Source organism: Lissotriton vulgaris, chromosome 6, assembly GCF_964263255.1.
Source record: "Lissotriton vulgaris chromosome 6, aLisVul1.2, whole genome shotgun sequence".
NCBI classification, from domain to species: domain Eukaryota; kingdom Metazoa; phylum Chordata; class Amphibia; order Caudata; family Salamandridae; genus Lissotriton; species Lissotriton vulgaris.
The window spans coordinates 42,609,530-42,632,476 of record NC_141694.1 but is presented as its reverse complement, the minus strand read 5'-3'; positions in this window follow the sequence as shown (position 1 = coordinate 42,632,476).

The following is a 22,947-nucleotide window of genomic DNA, read 5'->3' as shown; positions in this document are numbered from 1 at the left end:
TCATGCTTTCAGCATCGCCCAAGACCTTCTGCAGACCCTCACTCCCATCTCCTGGGGCCCCTCGTTAAATTCAGCCTTTGTATGCACATCCCAGGGAGTCTGCCAAACTCCTCAATTGTCCAGGAACCCATGCATAAAAACTTCTGCCATTAGAAAGAGCAACATGAATTATGGATTTAATTAAACAGACCGGCTTTACTAGGCTAAAGGGGCCAGAATGCAGAGGGACTTCCAGGACTCGGGCCGATTTACCATATATTGATTGTATTAAAGCGTTAGGTGTTCTGAAAAAAAGACTGAATCTTGATGAAAGAGTTTTGATTACACACAAACTCACATTCCCAGAAACATACTTCATATTTTCACATCATTTACAGTTTAAACTGATTTTTATTTACATTAAATAGGACCCCTTCCTCTTTGTGATTGGTAGTACAAACATTGTTTCACAGCAGGCAGTGAAAACGGACTGTTTTGCAAAAAAAAATAGATTACTTTTTTTAAAGCAATCACAGACATGGGGGTATTCTGATCTCAGCAGGCCACCATCCCTGTGATTTTTGGGATTCCTAATGGGTTGCAAATTGCGACCTACCTCATTAATATTCATGGGGTAAATCATTTGCAACCCACTGGGAATTGCAGAAAGTGCTCAACACACTTTCGTAGATGCCATTTTGTGATTTCACTATTGCGAATTGCAAGAATTGAAAATTAAATTCCCAACTACAGAAAAAAAAATGAATCTTTACATTAAACAGTAGTAATTAACAGTGATGTAAACAATTAATTAAATGTTATTAACTTTTATGTTAATACAATTTATTGTCACATTCATTTTTAAATGCAAAACAGTTTATTGTATTTATATTTGTAAACATTAGAAATAATTAATTCATTTTAACATTATTTATCCTTTATTTTAAGTCCCTGTCTCCATTATATTCTATGGGAGGGTCGCACAGTCCCACTTGTTGTCCATGGGCGACGCTGGAATTATTTCAGCTCTGAGCTGGAGTCATTTACCACTGTTTTTTTTTTTTAGGGCTGTAGTAACTTTCGAAGGACAATTTGTAAAGAGCAATAGGTTCACTCTTTTGTGGGTAGATACATGTTCCTCCCTAAATCCTTCTCTGACTTTACATTAAGCCTCCTTTCCTCCTCCACTTTAGTAGTAAACATTCCCCATGTTAAAGCCACTTCCCCCCTCACTTCCACATTTACTACTAAAAGGTATACTTATGTGTGCAGAGACTCTGCAGTCGGGATGAGACCGCCATACAGAAAATGATAGGGGAGATAGAGGCGAAAACTCAGCACATAGGTTTGTGGGTCGCATTTTGTCGAGCATTTGTAGCACTGTTGTATTACTACGAAATGTTCCATGAAATGCAGTTTGTGAATTGGACCCAATGGGGCAGATTGGCAAGCCCCTTGCTCCACCTTTGCGTCATTTTTCCCATGTTAAAAATGACGCAAAAGTGGGGCAAGGGGCTTGTAAATCTGCCCCCATGTGTTTATTAAGTTGGTAGACATACTTACCTCCCAAGTTAATAAGCCAGACTCCTGTTGGCTGGATTGCACTATTGCACAATAGATTTTCAATAGGTAAAACATTTAAGCAGCTCTCTTGGAATTTAAGGCCCTAAACTTTGGAATTTTTCGAACCTAACTTGAGGGCAAAATATAGGCAATTGTGCTTCAGACAACTCTTAAAAACTGGAAAACCTATTCACGAAGCCATTTTGGAATAAATAAACTAGCATGCCTACAGAATTTTTGTAAACAGGTTTTTATATGCTTACGTGAATTAACCCCAAAACATCTAAAATAAAAAAAGGAAAATGTATATACATTTATTACACATAGAAAGTTTTCTTTATTTCCCCTCTCTAGTTTTACTAATAGGGAGCTGGAAGTTTTGGGCCAAATTTGCAAACGCATGTAAGAGTAAATCATTAGGGGGCAGATGTATCAAGGCAATTTTTAGTCGCAAATTCTGCGATTCGCAAAAAAGCAGGATTTGTGACTAAAAATTCGCTAAATGGTATGTATTAGGGAAATCGCATCGCAAAATTTGCGATTCCTTCATTTTGCGTAAGCAATTTAGGAATCACATTTTGCGATACCTTAAATGCTATGCAACAAGCATTTCATTTTTGCGAATTCTCCTTAAGAAATGGAAAGTTACCACCAACTTCAAGTTGGTGGTAATTTGCGATTTCTTTCACAAATGCACTTTTTGGCATTTGTGAAGGTGCCATATGGCGCACATACATGCCCTAAGGGCATGTATGTGCGCCATATGCTCAGACATGTTCATTTCAGGGGTGTATCAGGGTGTCCTTAAGACACCCTTGCACCCTTGAAATTATTGTCAATTTGCGATTCTCAAACTGCGAATGGCAAATTGAGAATAACTTCCCATTCATTCCTATGGGCCTCCTGGCACATACAAATGAATGGGAAATTATTCCTTAATTGCGATTCGCAATTTGCGGATTGCAATTACGGAATTTCAAGAAATCGCAAAAAAATTGCGATTTTCTACATACATCCCTTTTGCAAATCTCGAATAGCGATTTCTAAAAAATCGCTATTTTTGATTCGCAAATCAGGATGTTGATACATCTGCCTAGATCCTCTAGCCCTATTTCCCGAGCGCATAAGCACTTTTGTGAATCAGTCCTTATGTGTTTTAAACTGGCCTTTGGCTAAAACCTGGCATTAATGCTAGTGCGCGAAGATGAACGGACAAGGGTTGTGTCTCCTATGGTTGGACTCCCCTGCCCTCCCTTGAGGATAACCTCCAAGATGGCGGTCACAGTGCTCTGAAGAAGCCATCTGGCGACGCTCAGGACTTTATTAAACTTATCAATGAGTAAACTAGAGCTGTATTTCACGCTGGTGCTTTGGTGCGATGGAACTGAAGGTGTTCTGTAGATAAAGCTGGCAGCAGTATATACCATTGTACACCTTTGTCCCCGCTGACAATGGCGCCTCCTATCTCGCGCTGGAGTGCAGCTTATCCCTGCCTCTATTCAGCCTCCCCCCTTCAGTGTGTCAGTCGGGCTTCAGTCCTTCACAATGCACTCAACACCGAGCGCGCGCCTGGAGAAAGAAAAAGTCACGGCAACTCTGCCGCCCGCGCCGAATGAAAGCTGTCAATGTTTTATACATTTTTTCATGACATTTACTAAATCTTTTTGGCGTTTGCTCTTTCTGCGCTAAATATCATTTTGTTATGATAAGCCGAAAATCTCCGCCTTTAGCTCGCCCAGAGTATCGAGGGTGTTCATTCACTGCTAGAGCCACTGGGGAATGTTCCTGGGAGGAGCCGTTCCATAACGCTGCTCTCTCTGAGGGGCGGGTGGTACTTTGATATAGACGTCAATGTGCCATTGACTGGAGGCAAGGCTTTAAGTGGGCCGGGTTCTGCTGAGACAGGTCCCTCCCTACCCGGCTCTCCATTTTTGCCTTCATCCTCAGGGTGAAAAAAAACTCTTAACTTGCAGCTCTACCACCCTTCACAGCCTTTGAGGTAACTTCAAAGAGACTGGTTATAATACTTTCAGAATCTCTTCATGTCAGAATTGAAGCGTTTTCAATGTTCCATACAACAAAGCCATAGTTGTGGCTTTTTTATCTTATGCAACTAACTACCATTGGCAAAGCCAATACTCCTGGCTTGTTGTAGATGTAACTGTACTTGTTGTACATGTCTGGATGCAATGACAGAAGCAGCAAATTACCAGTCAGGTGGCACACTGTGCTAAATACAGATTTTTAGCTGACATGTTTGAAGCCACGCCCTTATTACATTGCACACGCCCACTTGGGAGACCCCCCCAGTTTTATTATCCCGCTTAAAGCCTTGACTGGAGGTACAACGCACAGCGTTGTACGTGCTAAGCCCACCTGCCCAATATAGTGGCCCCAAAAAAACCCATACGTTAGTTAAAATAAATACTTTTAACTGTCTCTGTCAGATCTTACTGTGGACAAGTACAAGAGCGCGAGCGACAGGGTGTGTCTAGTTACTGCAATTCCTGAGAGATCTGGGATTGTTGTGTTCTAGGTTGTCTAATTGTTTGCTTCTCTGTGAGTGAGTAGGAAAGCAAGTGAGACACTGTAGCTAGTCGGTCCAGAGCTCATGGGTTCTAAGGTGGTAGGATGACTCAGTCCTATACACCAAGGTCCTATAATCCTATGCATAGTCCTTTTTTTGGACAGAATCCCTGCAACATGGCACCGCCAACGTTTGGTCTGGTACTTATTCACAATACCCCTGAGTAGCGCTTGTGCTTGTCCACAATACCCTCTCACTGGGTCCCGGAGACGTCCGTGGTTGGGGTGGGCGCAAACCTCCTGTATTTGTAGGGCACCCCTGCTTCTATAGGTCTTTCGAGCTTGAATTTTTACAGTTTGTTTTTACCCTGTTTTGTGCTGCCGTTTTACTTGTTCCTTTCTTTATAAACATGGCACAAGCTGTAGCAATTGCGGCACCAAACCGCTCTACGGTTGCAGCTTTTTAACTCAACACCAGGGCAAGACTGGGAACCGAAACTGGCCTTGGCAAACTGCTCCGCTGGCCCCCCTAAGGGGCAGGGGGTTGCGGCAGAGCTTTGCTAGAGCCTGTTTCGGCCGATTTTGTTACTGGGGGCCGATATTGCCGGCACCCGATAACAAAAACGGCCCCCAACCTGGCAGCCCACCAGCGAAACGTCTGTTGCCCGCTACGGCCAGTCCAGCCCTGCTCAACACGGAGTCCCCAATGCAGGGGCAAACATTATTTTAATGGTTGAGGCTGATCCCACATACAGCTTTGAATTGTTCTATTCTTGGGTTACATTTCCGGCAGTGGAAGTAAATTATAATTTGTTTCATGAATATACGCCCGCTTAACCTCCTCAAGCATATCATCATTATGCGTTACTTGAAATTCCGTTGACATCCTGGGAGCAAACCATTTGGTTTAATGGCGCCCTTCCTCACCCTGTTTCTTCTGTTCGAATGGGCCCCTAATCTATCAATGGGGCCATTTTGTCTGTTTTGGCTGGTTTTACACCACATACAAATGACCTCAATGTCACTATTGCAGAGCTGCGTCAATTGTATATACAGTTACTTCTTCTTCATAGACGAGTCATACAGTTTATGTCTTGTGCACTTCAGGCGGCTCCGGCTGGAGCTGCTCCTCCACCACCAGGACACAGTGGTGGACTTGTAATTAGTCCTGTCATGATTAACTCAGTGACGGGCAAATGTCATCAAAACCGTGATGACTTGCCGTTTTGGCTTGCACAAAAATTTGAGCAGCTTGAGGCGTTTTTTCCACATACGACTCCTGTTGAAAAACACAGGATCCTTCTAATGAGTAGGCTGAGTGGTCTGATTCCTTCTTTAGCTGCCTGCACCACCTGGGGGATGGTGTTTGCTTCAGTGTATACACTGTGCTTTAGCACCCTCTCCATGAGCGCTCTACTGAACGTTCTGAAGAAGGTACAGGATGAAAACAGGGCTGGTCCAGCCCTGGATTTGGGGTTGAAGTTAGTGGGAATGTTCCTTATTGTCTCCGATATGATTCTGGTCAACATTAAAGGTGAAGCAGTTTGCTTACAAGTACGTCACACGCTTGGCAGAGGTGGCGGAAGTGGACCGGCAGCAAAAGTTTCCGATTATTATTGCGGATGTATATACATCTTTGGGTCGCAATAGCTTGGAAATTCGACCATTTACACAGGCACAAAGTAAATCCCATTCTGATAAGGAGGGTCATCCAGTCTTTCCTAAAAAGGCTTGGAACAAGATCCAGCAGCAGCAACAACAGAAGCCTGGTTCACATGCAGGTTCACCTCCACCTGACGCTTCTAAACGTAGATATGATTTTCTAGACCGCTCAAAAATTAAGATACCCAAGCGGTTCCAGGTTCCTGATCCTCATTCTCCTCATTCCTTTCAGGAATCATAGGATCAACAATTTAGTGGAGGAGGGCTTCAGGATCGCAGACAAGGCGAGTCTACGCAAGCAAGATATGGCCCACAGTGCCAGTTTGATGTGAAAGTCAAGCAGGAGGAACCACCTCAATATCGTGTCCCATTTTGAAAGAAAAAAGTTTCGCTTTGACTGAAAAGTATGCCTCAGACGGTGAGAACCCTGCTCCTCGACAGTAGTTAGGCGGTAACCTTCCTCAACAGGGAGGCGGAGGTTACCATAGTGTGGCAGACACTCCACCAGCGTCTGGAGGTGAAAGCAACTGATACTTTTATTACTGTAGAAACAGCTGATACTCAAATTGCCCCTCCTGATAGGCTTTATGAAGTAAGCCTTCAAATTGAAGCAGTCTTTTGGGAAAATCTGACATCCTCTTATGATATTTTGTTGGCTGAGATTGATTGGCCTCCCTCTTCTGTACTGGCTTCCTTCAGAGGGGAAGATGTTATTCTACCCGGTTTTTCACAATATGTTCCTGATGACGATAAAATGGCTTGTGCCTCGAAGTGGGCATTGTTGTTGGCTCCGGCGTAATATAACAATCAGGTGGGTTGTGACGAGGATTCCCCAGTTCATGTGATTCCTTTGCGTACTACACCTCAGCCCCAACCACAGTATCTAATTAAACGTGACGCAAAAGCGTCCGTAAGTGACATTTTGACTCAATTGGCATACCAGGATGTGATTGAACCCTGTGTTTCATCAATGAATAATCCTCTTTTTCCGATATTGAAACCGTACGATTCATCTCATATAGTTTTAGATTACAGACATTTGAACAGTCATGTTCGTACCTTTGCAGTTCAGAACACTCATACCTCTGCCTTAGTGAACAACATTGTTCAAAAATGTTTAAGACTACTTTGGACATTGCCAATGGCTTTTTCAGCCATTCTTTGCCACCTGGAAGCTGTAATTTGACCGCATTTAGGGGTCGATTCCGATTCGGGAAAAAAAAACGTCCGACGATTCGTATTCGTAGCTGTTTCTGTACCAATCGTACCAATCCGTCCGAAATGCGTAGTTCGATCTGTTGTCCAAAAATACGTCCGAATGTTTGCAAACCGTACGAAAAATAAGCGAAGATCCGTACGATATGGCTTTGGAAATTGAACCGTACGAATGGTAAACATGCCGTACGACCCGACAAGTACGATCCGGGGGCCCAGGACGCGATTTGTATGGGTAAACCTAGTCGCGTATGAACTGTGATTTGTACGGAAAATATTGCGTATGAGCGAGCCGCACAAACTAATACGCAATGCACTCCCCCCTTAACAAAGCACACGCAAACCCACGGAAAACGTCCCGTATGAGCGTACCACACAAACTAATACGCAACGCACTCCACCATCAACAAAGCGCACGTGAACACACGGAAAACGTCCCGTATGAGCAAAACACACAAACTAATACGCAACGCACTCCACCATCAACAAAGCGCACGCGAACCCACTGAAAACGTACCATATGAGCGAACCACACAAACTAATACTTAACGCACTCCACCATTAACAAAGCACATGCAAACCCACGGAAAACGTCCTGTATGAGCAAACCACACAAACTAATACGCAACGCACTCCACCATTAACAAAGCGCACGCGAACCCACGGAAATGTCCCATATGAGCGAACCACACAAACTAATACGCATCGCACTCCACCATTAACAAAGCGCACGCGAACCCCTAAAACAGCACAAGGAGGGTGCAAACGAGTCGCCCAACACCACAAAACATGTCTCCTGTGTCCAAACTATTGCAAATGAATGTCCAGGCCCCATCAAAACAGGCAAACAGAGGGTCAAAGTCAGAACCACCCCTTATGACATACCCACCAAAAAGTCAAAATAAGCCCCACCCACAAAAGGACCAATAAAAGGGCCCACACACAACCCATCATCCTTCGCAACTTACACATTTGCCTACAGAGACTGACAACACACCAACAACTGCACACATACACCTTCACACATACACCACAATCACATTCAGACCCACACACCCACTTCACACTCAGACCAACACCCCCATCATCCATACACACCATCACCCCCCCAATCACATTCACACCACAACATGTCTGCACCAAAGAATCCAAAGTTCACAAAACCCGGAGATGGAGATCCTTGCAGATGAAGTCATCAGAGTTGAGCCACAGCTGTTTGGCGCATTGGTCAGCCAGACCAGCATAGATGACAAAACACGGCTGTGGGAGAGGATCGTCAATAGGGTCAATGCTGTTGCACCCATCAGGCGCACCAGGAAGGATTGCCAGTCCAGGTGGCACGATCTGCAGAGGATGGTGAAGCGTAAAATGGACGAGGACTACGCCAATAGCCAGCACATTGGAGGTGGTGGTCCCCGCAGACCAGTACAGTACCAGCCCTGGGTGGAGAAGGTCATGGCCCTGCTACCACCGGTGGGAGTATATGGAATTGAAGGAGTCGTGGAGCCTGGTGAGTATACAAACAACTCATGTAACATGGGGGGATTCCCAGCAGTGTCCAGACATATGAGGGGTGGGTGGATAGGACTCCCAGCATAGGCCAATAGCATGGGGGTGGGTGGCTAGGCCACATAGCAGTGTCCAGACATATGAGGGGTGGGTGGATAGGACTCTCAGAAGTGCCAAACAGTATGGGGGTGGGTGGATAGGACTCCCGGCAGTGTCCAGACATATGAGGGGTGGGTGGATAGGACTCCCAGAAGTGCCCAACAGTATGGGGGTGGGGGCATAGGACTCCCAGCAGTGTCCAGACATATGAGGGGTGGGTGGATAGGACTCCCAGAAGTGCCCAACAGTATGGGGGGGGTGTGGATAGGACTCCCAGCAGTGTCTAGACACATGAGGGGTGGGTGGATAGGACTCCCAGAAGTGCCCAACAGTATGGGGTGGGTGCTGGAGAACCGCAGCCTTAGGGCCCCCAGCAGTGTCCAGACTCCAGACATATGAGGGGTGGGTGGATAGGACTCCCAGCAGTGTCCAGACACATGAGGGGTGGTGGACAGGACTCCTAGCAGTACCCAACAGCATGGGTGTGGGTGCTGGAGAACCGCAGCCTTAGGGCCCGGCGGCGCAGGGTACGCCTGAAATCCCCGGGATTCACCTGCCTTATCAAAACAGAGACACAGACTCTTCGTCTGGTGTAGAAGATGGTATTTATTAGCTGCAGTTAGTACAGTGGTCTTAGAAGTCGTCAGTACAATGAGGTTCAAAAGAGACTGCCACTTAACTCCGTGGCGCGCAGGTTTATATACGATACAATACAATGCTAAATGCAATCATACAAGAGCATGAGCTATAGGCAAACATTATAGACAATGTTTTAAGACTAAGGCAACTCAAGTTCCCAGTTCCGTTTGTCACTCGACCCCTTAAGTAAATTACAAATTAATCCACACAATTCGGTTTACAAGCAGAGAAAACACAGCTGCGTGTTATAGAAGGACAGTCGTGAAACAGGAGAATGCATGAGACATGTAGCGAAGGACAGCAGATAAGATAACTTAAAGGAAACAATGGTGTGAACCAACATGTAGCCCGGACGGGGATTAATCAGCTCAGACAGGAATTAGTGTACTCGGCCAGACCCTGACACTTGCTAGTAAACATAAGCAAAGAAGCCACCTGACACGCAAAGGCAGAAACGACAAAGAAAACATCGCGTTCTCCGTGCTGCCTGAGTGAGGGCAACATAAAATGGCGGCGATCACAAAATGGAGGCTGAGCACGAACAAATTTGTAATTTTCAGAACCTCAGACCCTCCTTTTGCCATTACTCAGGCAAAAACAAACCAACTCATGCTAATCTGAGTCGGAATCAACACTGATGTTCATGAAATCCTCAAGCTGTTGCTGCACCATCATTCTAATATTCTCTGTCTTCTGAGTCGCAGATTGTGGAACACATAAAGTAGCCAACAGGCCACAAACTGCAGGACCACATTGGACGCATAGGCAACAGGAGAATATGATGGCCAAAATTGCTCCAAGGCAAAAGCTTCCATCCCCAGGTTGACAATATTCCCCAAAACCATCCCATAAAGGACCAATCTCCTTCGTCCTGATGAATCGACTCGGAGACCATGTGCAATTTGGAAATGGCTTGGTATATTGCCGGGGCGTCATCTGGAATATAAATGCAGCAACTACATCCGATCAATCTACAGACACCTCCTCGGTCTGCTAAGATCACATCTAGCGCAATTCTATTTTGCAACGTCATAAGACGGTCAGCCTGAAGCTCTGCTGTAATGTTACCTATCGCACCTGCAGTAACATTAATGGTGGTCTCAACCACTCAAACCAGTTGCCTAATGTGTCTGCTGTTGATCATCGGGCCCCAAAAGGGAAGGAATCCTTTAAGGAAATCTCCTCCCTCTTGTTCTGATGTGTCTTTGGCATCAAATACACCTCTGCTATGTCTAACTCTATGGTGGTCTGACGGAGCCGTATATGTAGGGGGAAGAAGAAAAGCTATGTAACAGGTTCCAGAAAAGTTGGAAGGGAGCCAAGTATACGCTCGGTCGTTACAAACAAAATATGTTCCTTGAGACGGAACCAACGGAGGGAAATCAGGAGACAAGAAAATGTACGTGTATGAACATTTCTGCTCGATGTCAGCTTTCTTGCTATTAACTTGGAGACAAAAATTACCATGACGGGGTACAGTCCATACTGGAGAAGACTCACCCTTCTTAGTTTTGTCACCAAGAATAGAGACATAGTGGGTAACATTCCATCCGTCATGAGCTCTCTTCTCATCTAATGGAATCTTATTCTTTTCTATAATCTTAGCCATTACCACTATACCTTTGATTAAAGAGCTATGATTGAAATCTAATCCATTCCCAGAAGTTCTTACAGGGCTTCTAAGTCTGTTGTGGTATGCGGCTGAAAACATTGTCAATTAGGCCCAAGCTGAACCTTCGTATGAGAAAGCAAGAACCAGATATGGCATTCCCTTTTGTGTATTGTGTGGCATGAGTCCGCACACCCAACACTCAGTATATTAATAGCCAACTGATGTTGGTGCAACAACTGAATAAACGTATTATTCATATATTCGGCTCTTCTTATCTGTTCATGAGGGGGTAGAGTATGCATTTTGTGTGAAAAGACAGAAAGACGAGAAGGCAAAGAGGTTGTAGAATTAGCAACATTTCTCGATTGCAAAATATGTATGATCCAACCTGTGCAGGCTAATAAAATACACAAAAACATAAGAACACACAAAGTTACGCCAAATCGACTACGCAATAATTTACAATACTTTGATCGCATTTCCTGCTTCCTATTTTCCCTACCTACAATTGTTGTACCATCCATCTTTATCTGAAAATAAATTCGCTCACGGCACTCTTCCTTAATCACTCAGCTACTCACTTCTGTATATCCTGAGGCACTAGCCACTTACTAAAAGAACAAAAATCAGGTTACAGTCTGAGTCTCCTACCGTGACCCTGCGAAGGAGACAGATGGCACATCTAATACTAATATCATAAAAAAGAAGCAAAAAGGACCAAAAAGGAATGTCTTTAAGTAATAGAAGGAAGTGTTCAAAAAAAATTTCAATTCTCTTTATTAGCTCTTGGTCTTAAGTTGTAACGTGTTTTGCTCGGCACGGTCTGGTCCCTGAACAAAGTTTCTGGATTGGTTGTGTCTATTCGACGATGCACAGGCACAGCGGCTTGAAGAATATCATCATCTGCTTTTTCAGATTGAGTCCCATAAATTTGAGCATCACTGAAAGGAACAAAACAAGGGACAGCTGCAGTGTCCGATTCCCTTACATCACTACGAATCCACTGGTCGAAGGGTAATGGCAGTGGTACCTTTTTACAGTGCACTGCATGTACCCAGTTACGCTTGCCAACCACTTTCACAGCCGTGCGGGTGACGAGCAAAACTTGTATAGGCGCAGACCAGCGAGGTTCCAAATTCTTCATCCGTTGAAAGTTCTTGATGCAGACCCAGAGACCCAGTAACCGGGCAAGATGGTGTGACCTGGGTCTGTGGAGGCCTCCGGCAAAACACTTCGTACCTGTTGGCGAATAACACTTAATTTAGTAGTCAAATCGTGCAAATAGTCAATTAACAAAGGATATGGTATGTCTGAATATCTTTTGGACGGGGGACGCCCCAAACATTAGCCGGGCGTCCAAATCCCACTTCATATGGGCTAAGTCCCATACGAGAGTGCACAGTAGTTCTGGTTGACAAAAGAGCTAGGGGCAAAGCATCAGGCCATGCAAGACCCGTACTGGCTTGAATCTTGGCCAGCTTAAGCTTGAGTGTACCATTGTAACACTCAACCAAACCCGCTGACTGTGGATGGTTTGCCGCATGGAATTTCTGTCTAATACCAAGACCAGAACATACTTTCTGCTTTATCTGGCCCACAAATTCACTTCCATTGTCACTCCAGACAATGCGCGGCAAACCAAATCTGGGGAAGAACTCCTTAATCAACACTTTAGCAGTCAACAAAGCAGTGTTATCTTTCAAGGGGTAGGCCTCTATCCAACGGGAAAAGGCACATACCACCACCAGAACATACTTGAGGTTGTTGCAGCGATCCATATGAATGTAATCGATCTGCAACACTTCAAAAGGATATGACGGGGGAGCAAAATGACCTGCCGGAGTCGGGGTACCCTTTCCTGGGTTATGCATTAAACAAACAATACAATGCTTAACCACATTTTCTGCACATTTCGGAATTCCTTCATTCTGCCATACTGGAGCCAAGAGCTTACATATGCCTTTTTGCACTAATGTGAGCTTGACCATGAGCCATAGTCACGACAGGTAACACATAGGCGTCCGGTAACAACCATCGCTGATATTCCGACAACTCTGTCCAACAACCCGTCGAATCTAACATTCCCGTACTTTCTTTCTACATACTCAATTCCTTCTCAGTAGCCTCTCCCTGAATCGTTTTCACACTCTCAATCGTGTCTTCACACATTCAAATTTCCCTAACCCAATTTGCAGGACCCGCTACATACCTTCGACTAGTGGTGCTTCTAGCTGTAGTTTTCGCTACCTCGTCTGCAAATGCATTTCCACGACCCACATCATCTGTAACTTTCTTATGTGCGCTACACTTTATGATCGCTATTTGTGTAGGTAAGATAAGTGACTCGAGAAGATCAGTCACTAACTGACCATGCTGAATCTTTGTCCCGTGGGAGGTAAAGAATCCTCTCTCCCTCCACAACTTGCCAAAACTATGTGCAAAACCGAAAGCGTACTGACTATCTGTGTACACATTCACTCTCTTTCCCTTCGACAACACACACGCTCTAGTCAAGGCTATCAATTCAGCTGTTTGGGCTGAATTATGTCCAATACGTGCCGTCTCAACAATTGTGCATAAGGTGGTAACAGCATAGGCAGAAGTAGTTTTTCCATTTGGAAGCTTAAAACAAGAACCGCCCACCCATAGGATTCCGTCCGGATCCTTGAGCGGAGTGTCCTTTAAATCAATCCCACCCTTCATTTCTTCTTTTGTTCGAAGAAAACAATCATGCTTTTCCTGATCATCCTTCTCATCTGGGAGTGGCAACAGTGTGGCTGGATTCAATGTGTTACATCTTTTAATATGTACATGGCTCGCTAAAAGTGTCAGCTCCTAACCAGACAAACGAGCACTCGTGAGATGCTGTGTCTTGGTTTTATTTAACAAGGTATCCACTGCATGTGGAACCATAACAATAAGTGTGTTATCCAACACTAATCTGGCAGACTGTCTAATAGAAATTGCTGCATGTGCTGTAGCTCTAAGACAACTGGGCAAAGCTTTAGCTACTGGGTCTAATGTAGCGGAGAAATAGGCACATGGCCTCTGCTTATCTCCGAATTGCTGTGTCAAAACTGACAATGTGCAACACTCTCTCTCGTGAACGTACAGTGTAAAGGACTTACTATAATCTGGGGTACCCAACACTGGAGCAGAACACAAAGCAGTACGTAAATCAACAAAACTTTTCTGACATTCATCCGTCCGAGGGAACGCATGGGGCGTATCTTTCATCGTTAGTGTCACCAATGGTTTCACCAAAAGTGAAAAATTGGGAATCCATTGTCTACAGTAGGAAGTGATACCCAAAAAGGCACGCACTTCTCTCTGTGTGGTAGGTACAGACATCTGTGAAATAGCATGTATTCGTTCTGGGGTCAATCGCCTTCCCTCCTTCGACAAGAGATGACCTAAATAGGTCACTTCTTGGCGGGCATATTGCAACTTAGAGGGAGACACCTTATGATTCAAAGCAGACAAATGATGCAACAACGCAACAGTCACACTCTTACACACATCTTCCGTATCAGCAGCCACCAACAAATCATCCACATACTGAATAAGCATAGCACCTGGAGGCAAAGAGAAAGTATCAAGTTGAGACTTAAGAGCTTTGCTATAGATGGAGGGACTCTCACAGTAGCCTTGAGGAGCTCTTTTAAATCTGAAACTTCGGCCACCTAGAGAGAAACCAAAGCTGTCCCTACTTTCTTCAGCAATAGGAATACAAAAGAAAGCATTCTTGACATCTATCACTGAAAACCAAGTTGCCGAAGCAGGGATCATCGTCAATAAAGCTGTAATGTCCGGGACAACAGGGAACTGTGGCACCACTATTTTATTGACTTCTCTCAGATCAATAACAAATCGATAGACAGGAGGCTGTGAAGGATCCGTTCTCTTAAGTATCGGAAGAACAGAACTGTTATAAACATTGCCTCTTGTTTCTTCGACCACACCTTTCTGAATAAAATCATCAACAATGGCCAACAGTGCTCTCTCTCCATCACTAGAAATACGACATTGAGGAATGCGTGGCATTCTAACATTATCTTAACTGTGACAACATACGGTGGGATCGCAAGACGACCCACGTCATTCGGGCCCGTGGCCCAAAGACTTTCAGGGAGAGAAAGCAATTCGGGTGGAAACTGGTCTCGAGACAAATACATGGAAGACGTCAATGTCTTTCCCAACGTAAGATGCACACCAGAAGGAGAACAATAAAATGTTGCATGCAGTCTTTTCAACAGATCTAGACCCAACAAATTCTCACCACAACCAGTTGTCAGGATAAGTGAAGCATCAAAATCATAAGGACCAATCGAGACAGGCAAAGGGCAAGAAACCGGATTACGGACTGGGGCGCCAGAAAATCCCACAGAGGTATTCATTAAGCCAGACAAAGGTGCCCCAGGGAGTTTAGAATGAATGATAGAACTTCTCATCGCACCAGTATCCAAAAGAAACGGTTCTGAAACACCCATAGTATTGACAGTGACATACGGCCCATTTTGATTTACTGGAATCAACACAACACCCTTACTTCGTCCATGGCTGTCCTATTCAATCTGAAAATTATCAGCCCTATCTTCAACATGATAATCATCATTGTAATACTGTGTGGACGGAACTGTCTGCTGATCGAAGTAGTTTGAGGTAGAGGGAGGAAAAGAACGCTGCTCCTGAGAGGACGCACCTCGTCCTCTACCTCTAGATCCTGTCTGGAAATGACCACGACCTCGGGGAGCGGACATCCCATTATTACGCTGTAATAAAACCGGACAACTATTCTTGAAATGTCCTTCCTCCCTAAAGTATGCACATTGATTAGGACCTAACGAAGGTCGCGGCGTAAAATACTCGGGCTTCTGCAACAATCTCTGAAACTGTGGAGGCTGCTAAAACTGGGAAGGTTGCTGATGCTGATTCGAGCGAGGCGGATACGCCTGCTGCAAAAGAACCTTTGTTTTCAAATCTTTGTTTTTCTTCTCTTGTTTCTTCTTCTCCTCCTTATCCCTATTCTCGTAATACTGTGCAGTAGCTAATATTTTAGCAGGGGAAGAGATAGCCCATGCACTTTCAGAACTCTTTAATTTATTTGATAACTCGGGAAGCAAATTATATACAAACTTGTCTACAAACAATCGCTGACTACCCTCTACACTCAAATCCTGACCACTGTGGTCAATAAACGTTTCTTCAAAAACGAGTGAAGAAATCTGAGACGCTTTCGTCTATCTTTTGCTTGCATGCAGCCAGCTTATCCCAATTTACTCGCACCGCCGGCATCATTGTCTTCATCAATTAAATTATTCTACCTGGAAGAGCCGTGATCAAATCCTCGGGTTTCGTACCACCCACCTGATTCGCATCCGTAGCTCTGATAGCAGCCCAATCACCACCCAATTTAGCCACATGATTTTCCTTACGAATCCACGCCCATATACCTTGCGGAACAACATTTCCAAATAACATATCAATGTCGGCCAAATTCATAATACAGGCATCAACCGTTTGGGACAATTCTTTGTAATATCCAGCAGGATTTTTACGGGGGTCTGGAAGAGTTTGTTTAAGCGCCAATACTTCAGATCTTTTCCAGGGTTCGTGGACCCATATACGCTGTAAATGAGCAATGACAGGAGGTGGACCATTCACCGCTTCTCTCCATACAGGAGGAACTTCACGCATTGGAAAATTCTTACTACCTTGTTTACTGGTGGGATCAGCCTCGGAAAAGGACAGGGACAAGAACATTGTTTGAAACGCAATGAGTCTATTCACTGTCTCGTGAACTCAATGTCCTACAATAAAACCTTTATCAAAATCAGCTTGTAATTTCAGTAGTTCCGAAGGAACTGTATCTGACTCCATATCTTCCCAACCTCTAATAAGAGTTTGGCACATAACATTTAAAACATATGGGACGTGGCTTGACGCCGATCGGGATGGCGGCGTGAGCTTGCGGCTCCGTGCCTGGTCCCGCTATTTCTCCTGAAAATCACACCATTGGCGCTCTCTGAAAGGCGGTTTCTCCGTAGGAAGTATTGAGGGAACATCGGAGAGCAGCTGGAGGCTTCCAGGAGACCAGACATAGAGCTGAGACCCGATTCCGGAGGCCGGAGGTGCCGCGCAGAGAGTGAAGAAAATGGCGGCATAGGGGAACGGCAGAGTCGGCTCGTGGGACGAAGCGGATCAGAACTGACATAAATTGCAGGAGTCCGCCACTGCGGCACGAGGAGCTCGGGCCCATTTGAACGGGCCTGCGGAGAGGACCTGGAGGTGCGGGGGCCCACGTCGGCCTGGTGTACAGCAGATACGGCATCCGCTTCCTCCCACCCCCTCCCCCCAATCTCTGCCATGGCGAACGTATGAGGGGCGGCCCCAGCTTCGGGTGGCTATCAGCACCGTCGTAGGGGCTTGCGGCTGAGCAGCCCGGTTAAGACATTTGGACGAGGTCCAGAAGCAGTGGTCGGGGCCCCCGGGACGGAGAGTACGAGGCCTGGTGGAGTACCTGTGGTGACCGTATGACGACGCACGAGGCAGCTAAGATGGCGGGTGCTGGCGGGGCCTCCACTATGGAACAAGGTTGGACAGACCCGACCGCGCTGGCCCGAGATGGCGGGGCCCAGGCTCTCCTGGAGATGACGGGGCAGGAACAGAGGCTGAACCAGCGACTGGACAACATCTTGGATGCAATAACAGCGACTAAGGAGGCTTTGCATCAGGACATTGCACAGGTCGCCACGGGGCTGGGTCTCTTGAGGGCGGACCATGCTAAGCTCTTGGACAGAGTAAAAGAACATGAACAATTACTTCAGGAGCTGAAACCGGTGGTAGTGACCGCGGAACACAAGCTAACTGATATCCTCAGCCGCCTGAACACACTAGAGAGACGAGCAGAGGATGCCAAAAGTCGTAATCGGAGGAACAACGTGAGGGTAGTAGGCCTTCCGGAGAAAATTGAAGGGGATGACGCGGTAGCCTATATGGAGAACTGGTTCAAAACGGTAGTGGCTCCGGAGGGCCTCTCTCCTTTCTTCTCCCTGGAACGGGCACACAGGGTACCAGCTCGCCCACCTTTGCAAGGCCGGCCACCCAGGCCGATGGTGGTGAAACTCCTGCACTATAAGGATCGGGACCTGTTGATACAGAGGGCGTGCTCAGCGGGCCCCTTTCAGGTGGACAATAGCCGGGTTACGGTCTTCCCGGATTACACACAAGAGGTCCAAAAGAACAGGGCGTCCTTCCTGACTGTGAAAAAGGAGCTGAGGGAGGAAGGCATTCAATACTCCTTGCTTTTCCCGGCCAAGTTACGAGTGATCCTGGATGGGAACACCCAATTTTTCCAGACTCCGGATAAAGCATGGTCGTGGCTGGAGTTGTATCGAGCCGGAACGGACCGCAACGGCAAAAGTCAACGGGAAAGGCATAAACCACTCCAGATCCAAAAATCGCAATGAATCCGTACACGAAACAAACTCAAGAGAGCGGTGCGGGATGGTCAGATGGCCGCGGTCAAGAAAGGGGTGCTAGCTGCGACAGCAACTATCACGAGGTCGCAACAAGAGAAAGAAGTAATTGAATCGGACTCTGGTGAGGATGAAGGGAAATCTGGAGAAGAAATATCGGAAGCTGAGAGTCCGAAGGGTCCAGCGGTCACCCCACAGACATCAGATGGACTCTTTAATGAGTGACTATTGAAAGGACTGAACAATTCCGTTGTTTCTACTGGGGCAGGCTCTCCTAGTGGTTGAAGGGCTGGCAGGTATGGTGCTGTAAGTGCAGTGCAGGATTGAGGGTGTGGGACGGGAGTTCTGCCTGCCCTGGGTCGACGCTAACTCACCCCCTTGCGGCCTTTAGGGTCCTCTGTGGTGGCAACCACAGATTAGTCTAATGTGTGTTATGTTACAGGTTTGGAACGGGGCTGAAACTGGGTTATTAGGCCCTGTCCTGGGGAGTGGGGTTGGGGGAGTTTTTTCAACAGTTTTGATGGCGGGAAGCAACTGCAATGATGTGGGCGATGATTGGTTGCCATTGAACTGGTACGGTACTAATCACTATGGGGACGTTACCTAATTTGAAATGCCTAACATGGAATGTCCGGGGACTTCGATCAATGATCAGACGCCACAAGGTACATGCTTATCTGGTGAGGCGAGGCGTCCAGATTGCAATGTTACAAGAAACTCATCTAACTAAGCAAGAATGCACTGCTCTGCAGAAGAGATGGCGGGGTCAGGTGTTTGGCACCACGTATTCGGCGTTTGCTAGAGGGGTGCTAATATGGATAAGGGCAGGGATACCGTTCCAGGTTACGAACCAGCTGGTGGATCCTGAAGGAAGATATGTGGTGGTGGAGGGGAGGCTATATGGCAGGGATGTGGTATTATTAGTATATACACCCCCAATGTCGATCAGGCTCATTTTTTTGATGATCTGACGAGTTCACTGGCCTATTTCCTGGTGGGCCCCATCATCCTAGGAGGTGACTTTAATTCAATTACTAATGTGACGCTTGATAGGTCGCACCCTCCGTTGGCCGATTCCCCAGTACGTAGGTTAGCCACACATAGGAAGGAATGGCAGGAGAGGTGGGGATTGATAGATGTATGGAGGGAGCAGCATCCTGACAGTAGGGATTATTCCTTTTTTTCGGCCCTACATGCATTACACGTCAGAATAGACTCGGTCCTGTGCAGTGGCCCCCTGGCTGCCATGGTCACTCATACGGAATACCTGACTAGGACTATCTCAGATCATAATCCTTTGCTGGTATTGGTGCAGTGGCAGCGCGCGAGATCAGCGGTTCCATCATGGCGGCTGCGGCCTGACACATTGGAAGATCTGGTGTTTAGTGATACGGTCCAACAGGGCATAGAACACTACTTGGAGGAGAACGAGGGTTCTGCTACTGCGAGATCGGTAGAATGGGATGCGATAAAAGTGGTGGTGAGAGGCGTATGCATGGGCAGGTTCTCGAATGCAAGGACATCAGTTTTGAATGCGCTGGCGAAAGCGGAGGATGCGTTAAGGGAATTGGAGCAGCGTAGGCCTGAGCGACCGGAACTACAGGAGCGGTTACTTGAGGCTAAGGAAGTAGTGGCGACCGAAACGGAACGGCTGCGGTGCTATGATTATAAGCAATACACCATTAAAGCGCATGCAGAGAGGGATAAAGTGGGCACGCTCCTTGCTAGGATTGCTAACCCAGACATTAGAGGTTGCCCGATCATGAGCATAAGAATGGAGTCAGGGGAGATGGTCTACTCGCAGGCAGCGGTGCTGGCGCGCTTTCAGTCTTATTATGCAAAGTTGTATGAATGCCAACTAGAGGTGGAGGTTTCTGAAATCAGGGAATACCTGGACTCTGTCCCACTGCCAGTGCTGGATGATGAGGAAGCGAAGGAACTGGCAGGGCCTATAACGCTATCGGAGATTAGAGTGGCAATTAAACAGATGGCGAGGAACAAAACACCTGGGGTGGATGGCCTGCCGATAGAATTCTATCTGAAATATATTGATATTCTGGCGCCCAGACTATTGGTGGTGTACACTGAAGCTAGATGGTTGGGGTACTTGCCCAAGTCAATGAGGGAGGCACTAGTGGTGCCACTGCTGAAACCCGGAAGAGAGGCATCAGATGTGACGTCTTATCGGCCACTGTCCATGCTAACTGTGGACTACAAGATAATGAGCCGTATCCTGGCCACCAGACTGCTACCACATATGACCGGATTAGTGCACGGGGACCAGGCAGGGTTTATTCCTACTAGGAACACATCACTGAATATACGCCGACTGATCCGGATACTGGACAGTGCTGAGGATACAGATAGAGACCCTGCAGTCTCATCAGTTGATATTGAGAAAGCTTTTGATAGCCTTGAGTGGACTTACCTGGATGAGGTGTTGGTGCAGTTTGGTATAGGTGAGGGGTTTGGGAGATGGACAAGAGTGCTGTATTCATCGGCCACAGCGAGGGTACGCCTATGAACGATTATATCCACAGATTATCCAGTCCGTAGAGGGACAACGCAGGGGTGCTCGTTATCCCCATTGCTGTTTGCGCTGGCAATGGAACCATTGGCGGCGAGTGCAAGGTCCGGAACTATGTACCAGGGGATCGAGCAAGGTGAGAAGTTGCATTACATATCTTTATATGCAGACGATCTGTTGTTATACCTAGCGGATGCAGAACAGGCCCTGGAGGGAGCAGTGGACATGTTATCAAAGTTTGGCCGCTTATCGGGCCTTAAGGTGAACTGGACTAAGACTTGTATTTTTCCGCTGCGGGCGGGCACACCGTGTCCCCCTCGCGAGCTGGGTATGGTCTGGGAGCCATCTTGCTTCACTTATCTGGGTGTCCGCATCTACCATGAGGCCGCGAATCTGTTAGAGGGTAACATAGGGCGTTGTGTACGCGCATTGAGAGGCTGCATATCCTTCTGGGCCTCCCTCCCTTTGTCGGTGTTGGGCCGAGTGGCGCTACTGAAAATGGTGGCGCTTCCGAGGCTGCTATATTTCTTTCGCACCCTGCCGATTTGGATTCCCCAGCGGGTCTTTAAAGAACTAAGGATGTTGGTGACAGACTTCCTTTGGGGTCACGGGCGACGCAGGGTAGCGTTGAATACTTTGGTCAGACCCAAGCTCGAGAGGGGGATGGCAGTCTCCGACTTTGAGCTATACTATTTGGCAGCACAGCTTCAGATACTCACACAACACATTGCCAGGGAGTTCAGGGGGCCGGATTGTGAACGAGGGACTGGTATTCAACGCCACATCCTGGCCTATATAATTATGCAGCAGAAACTAGAAATGAGGGACCTTACAATGGAGGAAAAGACGATCAGGCTGTGTTGGCTACGAAGCCTGAAGAGAGCAAAGAGAGCCCGGCCGTATGCCCCAGAGATACCTTTGGGAATGCTGACCGCTCTGCCGCATGGGGGTGACTGGTCTCCGTTGTCGGAATGGGAGGAATTAGGCTTACAAATGGTGGGAGACTTATACATAGATGGAATGTTAGTCCCCTTTCAGGAGTTGCAGGAACAGTTTGGTCTACCGGACGGGCACTTTCTTCTGCATGCGGCTGTAGTGGCGGCGATACAAAAGCACCGGAAGGGAGGGCTAATTGAGCCGGAAACGACCATGGCCTGCCAGTACGTGGTGATGGCCGCGGGTACGTTTAAAGCGGTGACCTGCTTACATAATAGGATGTTAAATGAGGGACTGGAACCGCTTCTGGCGCTGAAGGCGAAATGGGAGGACAGTATAGGTAAGCCCATCCCAGACACGGTGTGGGGCCATATTCTGAAACGTACATCGAAGGGGACAAGGAATGCACGTTTCCAACAGGTACACTTTTATGTCCTGCACAGGGCATACCTGACTCCGGAAAGGATTAAACAGTACTTTCGGGTACATGACGCAGGGTGCCCGAGGTGCCTGGCGCCTGAGGTTGACCTGGACCACTTGCTGTGGGGCTGTCCGAAATTGGGGACGTATTGGCCGGAAGTGGGGGAACTCCTGAACGTGGTTACTGACAGGGAAGTGGACTTTGACATGGCGGCGTGTTTATTGCTTTGGTTTCCTCACACAAAGAACACAAAATAACGAGCAAATTCATTGATCTGGGGCTCATGCTGGCCCAAAGAGAAATTACCTGGCACTGGAAGTCCAAGGAGGGTCCATCGGTACGGAGATGGATGAATGAGCTGCTGAAATGGTCTGGATGTGAGAGTGTGCTCCGAATGCGACAAGCTGCTAGGACTGACAATGATAAAAGCTTGGAGATGGCGAGAGCGTGGGAGATGATAGTTCAAGTGTTGCGTGACTACATGGTGGAAGACGAAGAATAAACAAATTGAACACTTAGGGCTCCATGAGGCTTGAAAGATCGAAGGCACAACCCGATTTGTAGCGTGCTCCTTTATTGTTCTAGCAGGACCTTGCCCACATCAGCAGCGGTTGAGGGGGGAGGGGGAGGTAGAGATTGTTTGGGGAGGGCTGGTATGCACCAAGGCTATGGTCTGGGAGAATCTGAAGCTGAACCTAGGGATGGGCACACGGTAAGGGGTCCCCGGGAGGGTTATATAGGTTGCCAATGGTGACAATAGATATACCCCGGACCGATACCA